Raw genomic sequence first — 6324 nt, forward strand, 5'->3', positions numbered from 1 at the left:
TCTTTAAACTTTAAAGATACGTATGGTGTTTTTGATTTTCTAATCAAAAAGACTTTGGGTTGGCTTATGGCAAGGCGAGCACGTGTTATTTTGGCTGTTTGAATACATCCATACGTGTTTACTGTATGACGTAAACCAGTGAAATATTTCTGCTTCAAGTGGTAGACCACATGTATATTATATGCCTTAATTTGGTTTGCTATGTGTATATAATTTTGATATATAAGGTGTAAATAACTTTCAAAAAAGTTGGAAAGGCTGCCACGACAAGTGGTCGCCATCTTGGCGGATCAACGAATTTGTTTCCAGACAGAAAATACTGTCGCGAGAATACTTTGTGTGTAAAAGTAAAGGACTGCTCTTCATTTAAACCTGAAGAAATTAACCAGTATATCCATTCTAGTTGCAGTATTGGTAGTCTATTGGCATACGTTCCAAAGTCTGGAATTTTTTACATGATAACATTGTATATGGGAAAGTCCCTTTTCAGTATACATGATTATCCTTTAAAGGATAAAAATCTGCCAAAACACATTCGAATGTCATGAGGTAGTACAAAGTTCATATGTTCAAATCCCTCAATGGGTGATTTTTTTTATTTAATACGATTTTAAATTAGATGTATAGAAACTTTAAAGACAGAAAGACCATTCTTCAGAAGTTACATGTATTTTGTCAATACCCATTACATAAAAATTGTAACTTCCCTTGAATCTGTGCAAAGCGAAGAAGAGTATGGAACGCCAAAGTCTTATGCTGTTAATGCCGTTTTTGGAGACACTAGGTTCTAAGTTTTACAGTGTAATAAGAGTGTTGAATTGAGGGAGTGTATATGTATTTCAGATGTTATATTGATAGTGTGTATGTAAAATGTTCAGTTGAATGGGTGTAAAAGACGTGTTCATTTGGAGTGTAACTCTGGTGCTCATTTAGCAGGTGCAGAGTTAAAGTTAAAAAAAGAGCAATTGCATCCAATAACTATAATCTTAAAACTTAAATAATACGTATGGTTTTTTTCTTTTCTGAATAGCGTTGATATTAAGGCTAGTGTCCATTTGCAGGGTGGGGAGTTCAGGTGTTGAATTGGCACCTCTTACACGTAAGGGTGTGTGTGTGTGTGTGTGTGTGTGTGTTTGTAAACACCGCCAATTGAACCAGACACCAAGAATACACACCAATCAACTGATCACCTGGAATTCAAATGGACACCCGAACACAGGTGTTCTGTTGAAATAACGTCATTTTCGTGTTGCTCTCATTCATTTCCAATCGTATCATCTCGGGTATTTCCGTCATAGGTCGGAAATACATTTTGCGCTTGTCGGAAATGATCCAGAAATTTCGATTGATTAAATTTCATCAGAAAAAATAAAAAATATATGAGTGTTAATTTGGAGCCAATTTCCTGATTTCATTTACACAATGTGTGTGTAATATTCTACTGCAATTCCCTTCTTTACACAGAAAAATTTGCGCATGCGTAAACGGAATATCGGAAGTAAATGTTTAACGACAAAAGTGATACACGCTGTGACTTATGAATGACCTCGTGGATATATTTTCTGATGTCACCGTGATTATTAAGGTATGTTTACTAAAATGATGATTTCATGGCTATGGAATACATACTTACAACTCATAAAACCTCATTGCTGATTGACAACTTATACTTTTTTGTCAAGAACAAGCTGGAAAAAATGCATTATTTTGCTAAAAACTATACATCCATAATTAATTTTTATTTTTTAAAAACCATTGGTGGAAAAGAGTTTCTTCCACAATTGTTTATCTAGGATTTTTATTTAAAATTCAAAGGGGGGGGGGGGTCTTAGATACATAAGTAGGCCTACTGTCCTACGGACGCGGTTTAACTCAGTAAGGGCTTGTACCGAGACACAGATTATTCTAACGGGGGGGGGGGGGCACAGATATACATTTTCAGGGGCACTACCAAAAATTTCCTGACAAGCTAAAAAATAAATAAAAGAAAGAAAAAAGGTCATGAGACGTTTTTATTATTGAGGGGGCGCAGGCGTAATAGTATCTGTGTTTACTATAGTAATCTATATCGGCAAAATTATTGGGGGGGGGGGGGCATGCCCCCACCCCCCGTTCCTACTGCCATGATGAAAATATCCTAACGTTAGATTTATATTTTAAACGTAAATAATTCTTCAAAAGGAAAGATGTACAGAATCTTTAAACAAAATTTTGGATTTAAAAATTATATTGATATCTCCTAGATTTAGAGAAATAATTACAAGAGTTGATTTTCATGTATAAGCAAATCATTATTTTCCAGTAGAGACTGAAAGATGGTATGGTAAGCCTATATCAATGTGTGATAGAATCTGTACACTTTGTAATAATGCTCAAACTGCTTATGAATTTCAATATATCTTAGAATGTAACACTTTAGCTAATGTTAGAAAAAATACCTGCCATACCTGGGCAATTATTATTCCCACAGACCGAATGTTATTAAATTCATGGAACTAATGTCAACTCAAACCGAAAAAAAGCTGGGAAAAACTAAATAAATGTACACATTTATGTTTATCCTTAAAAATTGTGTTGTTGTCCGTCTTCCTTGATACAATTTTCCCCCTCTTATTTTTTTATTACCGGCCGCCAGGAGGCGGTCGGTTATATGATATGAAAGTTTTAAGTCGCTGTGCGTTTCTGCGGAGTTAACAATTTAAATAAAAATATTGATCATTCATCATGTTCATATCGCTGGCGAGTCAATATTAAACAAAGATTGTCTAAATGTTTAGAAAAAGCACAATAATCGTAAAATTAAATTTTATAAATAATGGGGTAAATATTTCATCCAATCCTGATTGACAAACTCTGATATAACAGAAGTGCGGAGAAAATATTGGCACGAGTGTAAGGCATAGTTTAAAACAAAGACCGCGTTGTTAATCAACAATTTTACTTTCTCTTTTTAAAACATGATCTGCTGTATTTATTTGAAATGAAGTGTATATTTGAACATTTCCTATAGATGTTTTTCAAAAATATGATGAAATATTGATTTCTTAAAAGTAAAGAATATTAAGACATGTTCGTCCAGGAGACTAGGATACAACGCTTTCCCGCCACATCTCAACACCAAAACAAAGAGATTGAAAGAGAAGTAATGTAGTGGTGGATCTAGAAGGAGTTCGGGGGAGGGGGGAGGGGGTGGTTTAACATCCTCTAAAAGAGAGAGAGAGCGCGAGGAGCCCCACATATTATATATTTGTTGCGTTTTTATTAAGGTAGAACTATAGCTAAGTTTAAACTTTAGTTTTGTATGTTTTATGTAAAAACTACTTAAACAGCAAACTCACAAGAGTTCGTTAAGTTATACCAAACTGAGTGCAGAGACGCAGAGGACTATGCACATATTATATTGCCTATACATGTAATATTGTACATGCATTATTCATGAAGCATTGTCGCATGCATTTTTTTTTCGTGTCACGAGGATATTTTAGCTGAAAAATATAAGAAATTTAAAAAAAAAACTGCAAATTTCATTTTCTAAAATAATTTCAACGGTTATATAAATTGGTTTGCGGCCGATTTTTGACGATTGCGTCAATATGTTTCTTGTTCATTTTTTTTTCCAAATCTTCTGTCAAGTTTTTTTTTTTGTATTGTATATGTACCTCTGACCAGTTCGCATATAATGTATGTTATTAATGTGTATTATACCCCATGTACCATTATTTTGGTTTGGGTGAATAATAAATTGAACTTGAACTTAAGAAGTTATTTCGTCGTGATTCTTCCGGCGGGAGACAAAATCTCCCGATATCCCCCCCCCCCCCTTTCCGGCCTTCCCATTAAATTATTAAATCCTTCCGTGTTTTTAATAAAGATTCTTCAAATTAAATATTATTTGGAATATTTTTTATCGTGTTTCATATATACATGTAATTGCTTATAATGAAAAGAAATTCAGATAACAATGCCAGTATAAATTTTCACAGCAGGTACATTGTATGCTTCGTAGGAATATTAACATGAGGTCGTATAATTACGTTGTAAAAATTAGTGATATATCAACTTGATAAATGACCATTGATGCTTATTACTGAATGCAAAACATTGTAATTATAGTTGCTAAAATACCCTATTCTTATCTTCTAATGCTGCAGTGGTCATTAAATGATACAGTTATAATGTAGGTCACACTCTAGTTAAATAGATCATCTCATCTGTACAAATTCTAAACAAATAACTGTCATTTCAATGATAAAAATTTATGTTTGGATAACGTATGTCCTTAAGTGCAATCATCCTTGCCCTCTCAGCATTTTGTAAAATTTGATATTACAGACTTTCTTGATTTGAAATTAAACTTTACTATGAAATCAAGCAAAACGAATGAAAATTGTTTTTATATTATGTTTATAATATAGAAGTATATTTTTTAAAAGTTTATAAAGAGTTAAAGATGTCACACGGATATATCATGTATATTGGTGTAAATCAAACTCACTGAATAACATAAGTTAACAATGATTGTGACAAAATGACCGTGGACGAAACAATCTGTGATCAAAATACCCATAGCCTAGGGAAAAAAAAAGTGTCTTCCGCCTCTCTTTGTGGCTGAGGCAACGTCTCGGGCGTCTGTGTTCAGCATGTTCAAGATTAGAATAAGGTTATTTAATTTTTTTTATTGATGTAATATGATGCAAATGTCTCCATTAACATGATTAATATCCCGCCAAATACAGACGGGAATCATTGTATCAGTTAATAGGTCTATCCATGGGTTAAATGTATTGACAGTTAGAATTTTCTCTACACTACTATCCCTGAGGAACCTATATCGGTGGTAATATTAGCATTCAATATACAAAATTTTCATAACAAGTACAATTTAATAGGAACTTAAGAGTGACTAAAATAGGTAGTAAAACTTAGTCTTAGGGAAAACCCTGGATCATAGATCCATAGATGGATAGATAGATAGATAGACAGACAGACAGACAGACAGACAGACAGATAGACAGATAGATAGATAGACAGACAGACAGACAGACAGAGAGAGAGAGAGCCATTGAGATTTATATATTATTATTTCATATTTAAGGTACAAGCAGAAATGGTGGACGACATCATTGGTCAAAGGATGAGAAAAATTCCATTGAGCGCCAGTTTTCTGAATATTTCAAATCTGGACATACCGGTACACCTGGTCGATTAGCATGCTTAAATGCAATTGCAAAAGAACCAATACTCTCAAAACGTGACTGGTCTAAGATAAAGCATACTGTTAGAAATATGATCATTTCACAAAAAAGGAAACAATACAAGGCTTAAATATTTCATATCTTATTTCATTATTGTATGTTAAAATTAAATTAGACATGTGAAAAAGAGGACATTATTCCTTGTCTCCTACATTTCTTAGCCTGCATACATATTTGTTTGGTTGTTTATATATTTGTTTGTTTGTTTGTTTTTGGTTACGATTTAGTGTATTTATCTGCAATGTGTAATATGATCAAACAGTAAAACTTAAAATTCTACATGAGTTCTTATTGGCTAATTGCAATCCAGTGAAACCAATGAAAAGAAAGTTATACATGTATAATGATCTTAATGCTGAAACTGAACTTTGAAAAATTAACATATCTATTGTTTATTTATCACCTGTTTTCAGATTCAATGCATATAGCTATTAATTAAAGTCTGATAATTTCATCTAGCCTATAGATTGTATTTTGTAATTAATATTGCATGAAAAATTCATACTAGAACTTAAAGCATGAAAATAAAGTTTATCTTAGTGATTATGTCATTCTTTTCTTGTCTAGGCCCTGTACATATTTTTGTTTTTCTAATAAATGAACATAGAATTTATGTACATGTATCTCTTTTGATAGATCATAACAATATGAATATTTTATCTACATGTAGATTCTGATATGAAATTGATATTCAGATTTATAATTACTAAAATATTAACATGAAAATGATCTTGCACAAGTACGTACTCTAGGTTTTTGTTGTTGTTTTTTATCTGCATGGTCATTGTTGATTTCTCTAAAATAAAATGTCTTTGCTGTATCTAATTTTTAACTACACTCTTTTTCTGCCAGTTTTATTGTGTATTCTAATGTTTTCCTTTGTAACAAAGAAACTGTATTTTACTATTTGAAACATGTATATTAGCCATGGCATACTTGTACAAGTTATCCATTATGGCCAAAGATCTAATGTACCTTCATGTACCCTTTGTTTTAGAAATTGATATGTCACAAATACGTACAATTGAACTTCGTTATCTCGAATATCATGGATCTATCGATTTCATTT

At 32.4% G+C, this 6324-nt stretch overlaps 1 long non-coding RNA gene across 1 annotated transcript; it reads left to right on the forward strand.

Annotated features, from left to right (window-relative positions):
* Positions 1–1111: 1111 nt before the first annotated feature.
* On the forward strand, positions 1112–6047 carry LOC134243831 (uncharacterized). Its single transcript, XR_009987122.1, has 2 exons — positions 1112–1585; positions 5096–6047. It is a non-coding gene; the product is annotated as an uncharacterized LOC134243831 (long non-coding RNA).
* The last annotated feature ends 277 nt before the right edge of the window (positions 6048–6324 follow it).

The sequence above is a fragment of the Saccostrea cucullata genome, unplaced genomic scaffold, assembly GCF_032062105.1.
Source record: "Saccostrea cucullata isolate Sc308-1 unplaced genomic scaffold, CSIRO_AGI_Scuc_v1 ctg5767, whole genome shotgun sequence".
NCBI lineage: Eukaryota > Metazoa > Mollusca > Bivalvia > Ostreida > Ostreidae > Saccostrea > Saccostrea cuccullata.